The sequence below is a fragment of the Carlito syrichta genome, unplaced genomic scaffold (assembly GCF_000164805.1).
Source record: "Carlito syrichta isolate Samal-C Ts95f unplaced genomic scaffold, Tarsius_syrichta-2.0.1 Scaffold308805, whole genome shotgun sequence".
NCBI lineage: Eukaryota > Metazoa > Chordata > Mammalia > Primates > Tarsiidae > Carlito > Carlito syrichta.
The window spans coordinates 1,400,236-1,412,269 of NW_007252901.1; the positions used below are offsets into that span (position 1 = coordinate 1,400,236).

Below are 12,034 nucleotides of genomic sequence, written 5' to 3' on the forward strand. Positions count from 1 at the left end.
CACCCTGGGTTTCTGCCCCTGCCACCTCCCACCCCGTAGTCTCCAGTTTACGTCCTGGCGCCCCCAGTGCTTTCGCCCCCGCCGGGTTCCCTTGGGTTCTTTCCTGCCCCTTCGCCTTCCCGGTGGGCATGCTGCTTTCTGCGCCTCGCTTTCCCTCGCCTTCCTCTTGAGGAGCCTCTTCTGCTCCTGACTGACGGCGTCTCCGGTTCTGACCCAGCCGGTGCCGTGTCCTCCCCAAGTTCTCATTTTTGGCATCCTAGTTTCTCGTTCTCTGCCACTCCCCTCAGCCCCCGTGGACTGTCCCTTCTGCCCTCTAGACCAAGTAGGCAGGACCTCTGGACTGCTCCCACTTTTCTCCGGAAACACCATCCCTCTCCCCGACACTCCTTTTCCTTTCCGTAGTCACCCACCCTCTTGGCTAAGCACCCCCTAGATTTTTCCATCCTTCCGTGTGTCTCCCCCCCCCTTTTGTTTGCACACTCCAAGAGCGTACCATCTTTTCTGACCTTTGCATGCCTTTGGAGTCGGGGGCGTGGGTTTTGACACCGTAGTTTCTCGGTTGTCCCCGTGTTACACCCCGATTTTGAATCGAGTGCCTCCGTCAGCACATCCCCCCTGAGAGCATCCCAGTTCTGGCCCCGTCTTCACTCCTGCACTGTCCTCAAGCTTCTTTTAGTTGGGTTTATGGTAGAGCTCTCCTGGCTCCTACTTCCCCCAAAACTATAAGCCCTCTTTGGGTCCTTGACTTCTCCACTTGTTTAGGGCATGATCATTTCCGTTCTCTCTTCTCTGTCCTCTTGTGATCCCACACTTGGCTTGTTCCTGGTCTTTCTCTCCTCTAGGTTGCTTTCCCTTCCTTCTCTTTTTAAGGCGCCTTTTGCTGCCGCAGCCCACCCTCCTTCCGCTGCTGCAGTCCCTCCCCCTTCATACTCTTCATCCTGACTTCCCCACCACATCCCTTACGACTCTGGCTGCTGCCTCCTCTTGCCATTTCTGCGCACACCTCTTCCACTGCCCTAACCTCGGTGTTACATTTGCGTTCTGGGGCTTTGTATTTGTATTGAAATTCATATAGTGATTGCTGCTGACTTGTGGGTGGTGTATACTCTCATTGTCTCCATTCTCCTCAGCAGTCTTCAGTGCTGTATTTCTCTCTTCTTTCTGAGTCTGTGTTGTACGTTTGTTCACATTTTTGCTTTATCCCTCCATGTTGGGATTTGAAAGACATGAAGTCTTTCTCATTTTTTATTAATGTATTTTAATCGTAATTTCCACAGGCCTCAGTTTCCTTTTGTAAAACAGTAGGTTCGCCCAAGGTTTGCAAAGGGGATAGTGTTTTTAAAATCTGGCCTTATTGGGAAATCCAGTCCTTCTTATTTATCTTGTGCCCCCTGCCCTTGTCCTTGACATTTTTACTCAATGGTATCCACTCGTTCTGTTTCCTCAGGAAATAGTTGCTCACTTAAGCCAGTGTTTGGAGATATTATACTGTTTGTCCTTTCTGTAAATAGATGATTTCTTTCTTCATTAGTGTCCTAAATACTGTTTCCTAGTATTATCTGGCATTATATTTCTAATCTTTTGAGGGGCAAAGCATTCAGATAGAAAATGCAATAATGACCTTTAGATTTCTTGTACCTGGACACCTAATTATTTGATCTCTAAGTCTGTGGCTGATATTTCCTTCTGATAGAAGCCCTTGGTATTGGTATTTTCCTTTTCCTTTGGAAGTTAACTTTGAACTCAGCTATTTATTTATTTTTTGAGTTGTAGTCTGACTCTTGTCATCCAGGCTGGAGTGTGGTGGCACACTCATGGCCATCGCAGCCTTGACCTGCTGGGCTCAGGCGATCCTTCCACCTCAGCCTTCCAAGTAGTTGGAACTACAGACACATGCCACCATGCCCGTGTAGTTTTTGTGATTTATTGTAGAGATGAGGTCTCACCAAGTTGTCCAGGCTGGTCTTGAACCCTCTGGGCTCAGGCAATCCTCTCCCAAAGTGCTAGGATTACCGGCCGAGCCACTGCACCCAGCCTATTTTTAAATTTAAAACTAAAACATTAAAAATTATAAATTTATCATAAAGTTCTTAATTATTTACTCTTTACAGGATCCAAGGGACTAAACTAAAACAAATCTAGGAGACTATAGCTAATGTCTACCTTTGCAGATACACATATCTGTATACATCAATGCACCATACATACACCAACATACATAGTTGGTGGCTTCTTAAGGAACTTTATCTTGGTTTCTACAGAAGAGCCCAGATATAAACTGTAAAGGAGTCCTCAGATGATCCCCTAGGACAGGTGGAAGAACTTGCCCTAGGCTCAGGTTCCGGATTAGGAATCTGGGAAATCTTTGCCTTCTAGAGAAAAAACATTACTTTCTGGCACAAACTTGGTGAGTAGAGAACAGTGTCTCTTGTGGGCAGTGGGAAAGAATCCTTTTTGTCTAGAAGACCTTTCTCTGGAAATTGTAATGATCAGAAATCTTCCTAGCATTGGTTTTTTACCCTTCCAGTTGTATGTGCTTTGATTTCCAAATTCTCTGAAACTTCTCCGGTACTATAATGGAAATAGTGATTGCACAACACAAAGCCAAGCTGGTGATAAATTCTCTGAGATCTCAACTATACAATTTATTTTTCTTTCCTCTCTTCCATAGCCTGCATCTTCTCTTTAGGTTTTCAAATGAGAGAAGGAAATCAGCATCCAAATAGACGTGCTTCTTGAGGGGTATCTCTGCCTGCTACTTGTTGGACCTTGGTTAAATTGATGCTAATTTTGCTAAAGTACTTTTTCGGTAATACTCCATAGAGCTTTTCTTTTTCTCATGAATCATGCAAGTTCTTTAAGTTAACCTCTGTTGTCCAGGAAAGCTTTGCATGTTGGTTAAGTGCCAGGTGGGGTCAGAATTAGGGGTAGGTGGATTATCATTGTGGTGGGAGTCGGGGCTAAAGCAGATATAGTCTGTGTCAAGCCGTAGGTGAATCTCTGGACCTTGATAATTGCTGTTTAAGACTTTCCCCTATTTTTAGATTGTTTTCTCCTATATACAAATTGTTTTCTGACTTTTGTATATGGTAGTTGCTTGGACAACTGATAGAAGTGTAAAAGAACAGAGTAACTTTGGGATTTAAGAGGATATAGCCTTGGACGTTAGTAAGAGCATCAATTTCTTTGTGTTTCTTTTAAAGTCTGTTTACCAACGCTGTGTCCTCATTGAATCTTGGAACAATTGTTAAACTAAATTGGAGCCAGTATGGTTCAGTTTGCCCTTTCCCTTTCCCCAACTGACTAGATTCTAACTGGTTAGGAAAGAGTCATGTTGCAGGGCTGAGTGCTGTAGTATGAACAAGCCCTCTGGGCTCTAAATTTTACTGCAGATGGAAAGTTTTCTTGACTAGCAGTATTAGTTTCCGCCTTGTAATTTTTGCTAGTTTAACATATACTGAGTGTCTTCCCTTTGATGTTTGTATACCTGGAGGCAAATGAGAAAAGAATGCTTTCAACAAATAGAACCAAAATAAATACGTCTTTGCACTAATTATATAGTAGTGAAGTAACATTTGACTTCAGGTTATTTTTCTTAAGGTTAAAGAAGTCCCAAGGCTCTTGACTGATTTTTTTTTTAAGAGATGCCTTTAAGGAGAGTTTTTGTGTGCAGTAGATACAGATATGGGACTGTTTGTATTTTTGAGGGATTAGGTTTGTTAGCTACTTGTTTTGTCTCTGGTATTTGGGTAGTGTGGGCTTTAAGCATGGACCACTAAAGTTGGCTTGCAAGTATTCAAAATCATGATATAGTTTTATCAGAGAGTATATGCTTTTCTCCTTGGTAGCTACCAGATAATATGTAGACCCATCAATTTTCCCTTACTAAAGTTAAGCCATAAGATACATTAAAACAATATATATAAATTAATTTTTTTTAGAGTCAGTTTTTTTTTTTAACTTCATTTTGTGCGAAAGTTTGAAAATCATTGAATAAAAAGAGGTCGGTCCGCAAGAAGTTGTTTTTTTTTTTTTGAGTTGGAGTCTCACTCTGTCACCCAGACTGGAGAGCAGTGGCTGCTCCCAGCCACCGCAGCCTCGACCTGCTGGGCTCCGGCGATCCTTCCACCTCAGCCTTCCAAGTAGCCGGAATCACAGGTGTGCACGACCATGCCTGGCTAATTTTTGATTTATTGTAGAGACAAGGTCTCACCAAGTTGCCCTGGTGGGTCTCAAACCCGCGGGCTCAGGCAATCCTTTCGGCCTCCCAAAGTGCTGGGATTACAGGCTGAGCCACCGAGCCTGGCCTAATAAATATACTCTTTGTTTTTTTGGGGTTTTTTTTTGAGTTGGAGTCTCACTCTGTCACCCAGACTGGGGTGCAGCGGCACGCTCATGGCCACCGCAGCCTTGACCTGCTGGGCTCCGGTGATCCTTCTGCCTCAGCCTTCCAAGGACCTGGAACTACAGGCGCGCGCTGTCACACCCAGGTAGTTTTTGATTTACTGTAGAAACAAGGTCTCGCCAAGTTGCTTGGATGGGTCTCGAACCCACGGGCTCAGGTAATCCACTCACCTTGGCCTCCCAAAGTGCTGGGATGACAGGCTGAGCCACTGAGCCTGGCCGCAAGAAGTATTTTTACAAGTTAAATGTGAGTCTTGCAACATTGACTAAGTACCTTCTCAAGAGCTGCTTTTTCAATTGTAACTGAATGCCATTTGGCTCAGATTTTCCAGGTAGATTTTAGTAATAATGTTTGAAATCATGGTTATTGATCAAAGGAAATTTTTATGGCAGTGGTTCTCAAGCTTGTGCACAAGAAGCACTTGGATGTGCTTATTAAAAGTATAGGTTCTCAGACTCACTTTTTTTTTTTTTTTAAGTTGGAGTCTCACTGTCGCCCAGACTGGAGTGCAGTGGCCGCTTCCGGCCACCACAGCCTCGACCTACTGGGCTCTGGCGATCCTTCCGCCTCAGCCTTCCAAGTAGCTGGAACTACAGGCGCACGCTACCACACCCGGCTAATTTTTTTGATTTATTGTAGAGATGAGGTCTCGTTGCTCAGGCAGGTCTCGAACCCGTGGGCTCAGACAATCCACTCACCTCAGCCTCCCAAAGGCGTGGGATTGCAGGCTGAGCCACCGAGCCCAGCCTCAGGCTCACTTTTAAGGGTTATGATTCAGTAGATCTTTCATAGGGCCCAGAAATATTTTTTACCCTTTGCCAGGTGTGGGTAATGCAACTCACATACTCAATCACATACCCAGATTGACACTTGGATTCTGTTTATTTTTTCTTTGTAGTTTTGCTGAAGGTAATGAACTAAGATTATACCTTGAACAAATAGTGAATTGTTAGGCTCTTGAATTCCAGCCTAAGTGGAAAATCAGTTAAGTACTAACTATTCTATCTGATCATCTAAACTTTATTTATTGGATCTTTTTTTTTTTTTTTTGAGTTGGAGTCTCACTCTGTCACCCAGACTGGAGTGACCTGCTGGGCTCCGGCGATCCTTCCGCCTCAGCCTTCCAAGTAGCTGGAACTACAGGCGTGCGCTCCTATGCCCGACTAATCTTTTGATTTATTGTAGAGATGAGGTCTCGCCAAGTTGCCCAGGCGCGTCTCGATCCCGCGGGCTCAGGCAATCCACTCACCTCAGCCTCCCAAAGGCGTGGGATTACAGGCTGAGCCACCGAGCCCGGCGTATTTATTGGATCTTAATAAGCTTTTGCAATAAAGGTGGATGGTTAAGAAGTGGGATAAATTAATAGTAATAATAATTATATTTCTTTGCAGTGTGCACAGTGTGTTAATAGTTTGCAGTGTTTACACATTTGATCTTCACAACAGCCCTATGGAATAGGGAAATCAAGCTCCTCGAGAGCAGAGACTACATCAAATCCTGTGTATTTGTTGTATTTCTAGCCAAGTGTCTGGTGGCACATGGAAGTTATTCTCAATAAATGCTTGCTGAGCGAATATGAGTATTATCTCTATTTTTTTTTTTTTTTGAGTTGGAGTCTCACTCTGTCGCCCAGACTGGAGTGCAGTGGCATGCTCCCGGCCGCCGCAGCCTCGACCCACTGGGCTCTGGCGATCCTTCCGCCTCGGCCTTCTGAGTAGCCAGAACTACTGGCGCACGCTACCACGCCCGGCTAATTTTTTTGATTTATTGTAGAGATGAGGTCTTGCCAAGTTGCCCGGGTGAGTCTCGAACCCGCGGGCTCAGGCAATTCACTCACCTCGGCCTCCCAAAGCACGGAATTACAGGCTGAGCCACCGAGCCCGGCTTATTATCCCTATTTTATAGGATAGAAAACGGAAACTGAGTGTTACACTAATGAGTGGCAATCAAAATTAAGCCCAGGTCTTTGGATTCTCAATCTAGAGCATTTTCTCTTTTTCTCATCTATATTTTTTGAGAGATGGAGTCTGCATGTTGCCCAGGCTGTACTTGAACTCCTGGGCTCAAGCGATCTTCCCACCTCACCATCCCAAGTACCTGGGACTACAGGTGTGTGCCATCATGCCCAGCTTCTTGACTATTAATAGCCAACTATTCTTGACTGTGACTGGTTACTTAAATTCTTAAGATTCAGCTACATTCCTATAAACTTGGATAGCAGTTGAACTTTGGTTCTACTATTGTGAAAAGTTAACTGTTTTATATCTCTACTGACCACTGTCACCCACTGTTACATTTGGTGGGAGATGCTACTAAAGCTGGCATTCTTTGCCTTTATTGTTGCTATCTTTACTCTGTTGGCTTCAGTGAAGAGAGCATGACAATCATTTCAAAATTATTTCTAATTTCACAGGTAGTTGAGGTTGCAAACAAAACTAAATTCGAAAATGGCATTACTTTTCCCTCAGAAATCACTTCCAAAGCCTGGGCACAGTGGCTCACACCTGTAATCCCAGCATTTTTGAGAGGCCTAGGCAGGAGGATTGCTTGATTGCTTGAGCCTAGGAGTTCAAGACCAACTCAGGTAATATAATGAGACTTTGTCTCTAAAAAAAAAAAAACTGAAAAAATTAGCTGGCCATGGTGACACTTGCCTGTAGTCCCAGTTACTCAGGAGGCTTAGGTGGAAGGATCACCTGAGCCCAGGAGGTTGAGGCTGAGGTGAGACATGATTGCACTCCAGCCTGGGCAACAGAGTGAGACCCTAACTCAAAAAAAAGAAAAAGAAAAATCTTTCCTAGATTGCTGTGCTGTGAAGAGGAAAAGATATTTTGTTAGTAGCATAATGATTTGCCTGGGTCTTATTGCAAAAAACAGTTCTCTTTTCAGCCACCTCTGACTGGTTTGTTTCAGGTGAGGACTTGTTACCTTGCTCTCAAGGATAATAATTTTTTAAAGATAAATCCCATTGGGAATAATTATGACATGGTAGATAAGCAAAGAGACTTCATTGACAAGCAAACGCTTAACTGTTTATGATCACTGCAAAGTGCTTTGCTGTCATTGTCTGTGGTGAGTTCATTCATTAGATGATGGCATTTCTGACAAAGGATATTGTGGTGGTTTAAGTTAGAGCTGGTTAGGTTCATTCTGTTCTTCAAGTGTCAGCTATATAGATGTTTTCTGTGCTTCACTTGGGCAATCCAGAAACAGCCTATGGATGAGTGGTACAATCTGAGCCCACATTTGGGAAAACACCTTTAGACAGTTTTAAAGTATTTTTTTAAAAATTGCAGCTCACATAAGAGATGCATTTTATATTATAACCCAATATGTATGCAAAAAAACCTGAAACAAGGATTATAAAAACTGTATTTACTAATATCTGGTATTTTTTGAGTCTGCTCATATATTGGGTTTCTTTGTTTTGGTTTTTGAATGCTGGTGGTGGCCCACTATGTTAATTGTACAGCTTATTAGGTTGTGATCCATTGTCTGAAAAAGGGATTTAGGGCATCACTTTTCCTGATATTGGCCCACCTGTATTAACTCATATTCATTCTGGTTCCACAGTTAAGCACAAACTATGTGTAAAGTGCAGCTAGGTTTGTATGAATCACAGTGTCCCTGCGTCCCTGCTCTTGAGAAGCTTACGCTGCAGTAGGGAATGTACACGTGAGACAGTTTACTATGTATAAAGTTAAATGAAGTAATTGAGATAAATGAAAAACACAATGGGAGTTGGAGGAAAGGGTGAGTATGCCAGGAAGATTGGAAAGGAGAGAAGTCACAGAAGGTTTGAAAACCGTGTGAGGGATGAGTAGCAGAGAAGGGGCAAAGATTGTATGGGCTGAGGTAGGTAACTGTGACCAAAGGAAGGAAAATGTGATAGCTTCTTAGGACCTCAGCAAGGGCCTCAGGTTGCTATTTGTGAACAGTTGTGCTGACAGACTGGAAAGGAAGGTCAAAAAATGACTTTGTAATGCAAAGAAGTTTGGGTTTTATTCTTTTAATGAGCTCAGAAGATAGCTGTATGTACATCAGTGCCCAGGACTTCCTGTGAACTTAAGTTTTATATAATTATTTACCAGAAGAGGTTGAATACCTTTTCCAAGACCAGAAAGAAAAGTCACTATTAGAATTAGAAGAATTTCAGAGCATCTAGTCTCTTGGACTGTCTTGTACTATTTAAAGATGGGAACTAAACTATAACACCCAGAGTTGGGAACAGCTGGTGAGGGGCTGGTTGCCTTTGTGTATGTATTTTACTTCACAGTCCAGTTCAGCTTCTCAAATATTCATTTCTCTTTTATGTTTTGAAGACTATACTTACTGTTGTGTTTACAGTTCTAATCTTCATCCCTGTGTGCTATAGGCTCACTTGTGCTCTGCCCTACCTATGATGTATTGTTTTAGCTGTACTTCTCCAAGTCTGTTCCTTTGGTTTAAAGATGCCTCCTTTAATTTAAATATTTTATTTTGGCATGCAACATGTTGGGAGCAGAGGGGGACCGAAGACAGCTGGGGAAGTTAACGTGGTACTAAAACTTACACCTGAAGTCTACCTTCAAAATGAAAATTCATATGTAGCTCTTTCAAATATTAATAAGTTTAAGAATTGGTGGTGACCACATAGTGAATTTTTGCTTTCTCTCACAATGCCAGGATTAAATTTTGTGGCATGGTATTAGTGAAATGCTAGGTAGTATGTGTGTAGTCTCTTGTTTATTACTTATTGCTCCCTCCAACTAAATAAGGTTCTCCTCATATTCGAGGAAATGTACTGTATCTGAGGGTACTGGAGTTGCAAAACACGGAACTGTGATTGAGTACCCTTATGTGGACTTCTTCCAATGAACTGCTGTCATTATGAAAACGTTGTTTCAAAAATGATGTGTTTTTACTTAAGCTATCTGAAACTTTTTAGATTCTTGTGTCAAACCTCAGAGCAAGACAAAAATGACAGGCCTGTGTATTCTGTGGACTTGATAAACAAGTAATGAGCTTGCTTCCCTTTGGAAAAGTACAGAGCAGCCTGCAGAGTCAGCTGCTCGCATGGATATTCTCCCAGCTGTTTTCAAGGGCCTGATTACTCTTCCAGGACTTTTCAGTGAGATCAACTAGGAAGTTGCCCTCCCCCCCACCAGCACCGCAGTACTTTTATATTTATGTGTCTGTGTAGCTTGATTTATATTTATTTAGTATGTTTTGAAATTGGGAGATTGATTAAGTGAATATTTGGAGATCTTGGAAAACATGATGGCCTCTGAAAATTTTGGGAACTTTTTCTAATTCTTTTGTTGATCAGTTTAAGCATCTAGAAGGTTTGTCTACTGAATATACTATAAGGATTACTTAGTTTTTACTTGATATTATGGTCATTTTCAGCCTGACATGGGTAAAACAACTTTTTGGATGTGTTTTTCTTTTTTTTGAGTTGGAATCTCTGTCGCCTAGCCTGGAGTGCAGCAGCACACTCACGGCCACCGCAGCCCTTATCTGCTGTGCTCAGGTGATCCTTTCTACCTCAACCTTCCAAGTAGCTGGAACCACAGGAGTGTACCACCACGCCTGGCTAATTTTTTGATTTATTGTGGAGATGAGATCTCTCCAAGTTGCCCTGGCTGGTCTTGAAACCCTGGAGTCAGACAGTCCTCTTGCCCCTGCCTCCCAATGTGCTGGAATTACAGGTGTGGTTGCAGTCTGGGCAATGTGGCGAGACCTCGTCTCTACAATAAATCAAAAAATTACCCGGGCATGGTGGTGCCTGCCTATAGTTCCAGCAACTTGGAAAGCTGAGACAGAAGAATCGCTTGAGCCCAGCAGGTTGAGGATGTGGTGGCCATGAGCGTGCCACTGCACTCTAACCTGGGTGACAAAGTGAGACTACGACTCAAAAAAAAAAAAAAAAAAGATACATAATCTGCGTCTGTCTTTTCTTGGAAACAGCAATGAGTTTTGTTCTCTCTACCTGATGTTTTGAATCAAAGAAATGTGACACTGGAATGTTCTTTGTGAGTTATATGCTAGTAGATTATTTTAGATTTCCCTGTCCTACCCAGTTATCTTTTATATTGCTGATTTGGAAAAGGTCCTATTTACCTTTCTTCTTTTTTCAGTATGTTGAAATATAATAGACTTTCAGAAACTGCAGCCTCTGTTTCCTTTTTTTTTTTTTTTTTTGAGTTGGAGTCTCATTCTGTCGCCCAGACTGGAGTGCAGTGGCACACTTCTGGCCACCACAGCCTCAACCTGCTGGACTCCGGCGATCCTCCTGCCTCAGCCTTCCAAGTAGCTGGAAATAGAGGCGCGCGCTACCAGGCCCGGCTAATTTTTTTGATTTATTTTAGAGATTAGGTCTTGCCAAGTTGCCCAGGCGGGTCTCGAACCCACGGGCTCAGGCAGTTCACACACCTCAGCTTCCCAAAGCTCAGGATTACAGGCTGAGCCACCGAACCCGGCCAGCCTCTGTTTCTTAACTTTCCTTTTTTTTCTTTGAGCTGGAGTCTCACTCTGCCACCCAGGCTGGAGTGCAGTGCAGTGGCACACTCACGGCCACCGTAGACTTGACCTGCTGGGCTCCAGCGATCCTTCTACTGCAGCCTTCCAAATAGCTGGAACTACAGACGCTTGCTACACCTGGCTATTTTTTTAAAATTTATTGTAGAGATGAGGTCTCATCAAGTTGCCTGGGCTGGTCTCGAATCCACGGACTCAGGCAATCCACTCGCCTCGGCCTCTCAAAGTACTGGGATTACAGGCTGAGCCACTGAGCCTGACCTTTCTTAACTTTTGAAAGAAATTGTCTGGCTGGGCTCGGTGGCTCAGCCTGTAATCCCAGCGCTTTGGGAGGCCGAGGTGAGTGGATTGCCTGAGCCCACGGGTTCGAGACCCGCCTAGGCAACTTGGCGAGACTTCATCTCTACAATAAATCAAAAAAATTAGCCGGGCGTGGTAGTGCGCGCCTGTAGTTCCAGCTACTTGGAAAGCTGAGGCAGAAGGATCGCCGGAGCCCAACAGGTCGAGGCTGCAGTGACCATGAGAGACCACTGCACTCCAGTCTGGGCAACAGAGTGAGACTCCAACTCAAAAAAAAAAAAAGAATCTAGTGCCAGCCAGGCTCGGTGGTTCAGCATGTAATCCCAGTACTTTGAGAGGCCGAGGCGAGTGGATTGCCTGAGCCCATGGGTTCAAGACCCGCCTGGGCAACTTGGCGAGACTTCATCTCTACAATAAATCAAAAAAATTAGCCGGGCGTGGTAGTGCGCGCCTGTAGTTCCAGCTACTTGGAAAGCTGAGGCAGAAGGATCGCCGGAGCCCAACAGGTCGAGGCTGCAGTGACCATGAGAGACCACTGCACTCCAGTCTGGGCAACAGAGTGAGACTCCAACTCAAAAAAAAAAAAAGAATCTAGTGCCAGCCAGGCTCGGTGGTTCAGCATGTAATCCCAGTACTTTGAGAGGCCGAGGCGAGTGGATTGCCTGAGCCCATGGGTTCAAGACCCGCCTGGGCAACTTGGCGAGACTTCATCTCTACAATAAATCAAAAAAATTAGCCGGGCGTGGTAGTGCGCGCCTGTAGTTCCAGCTACTTGGAAAGCTGAGGCAGAAGGATCGCCGGAGCCCAACA

At 44.0% G+C, this 12,034-nt stretch overlaps 1 protein-coding gene across 2 annotated transcripts in view; it reads left to right on the forward strand.

Moving 5' to 3' along the window:
- SNX27 (sorting nexin family member 27) overlaps positions 1-12,034 on the forward strand; it is a 90,205-nt gene that overhangs the window by 678 nt on the left and 77,493 nt on the right. The gene's annotated exons all lie outside the window — the stretch shown is intronic.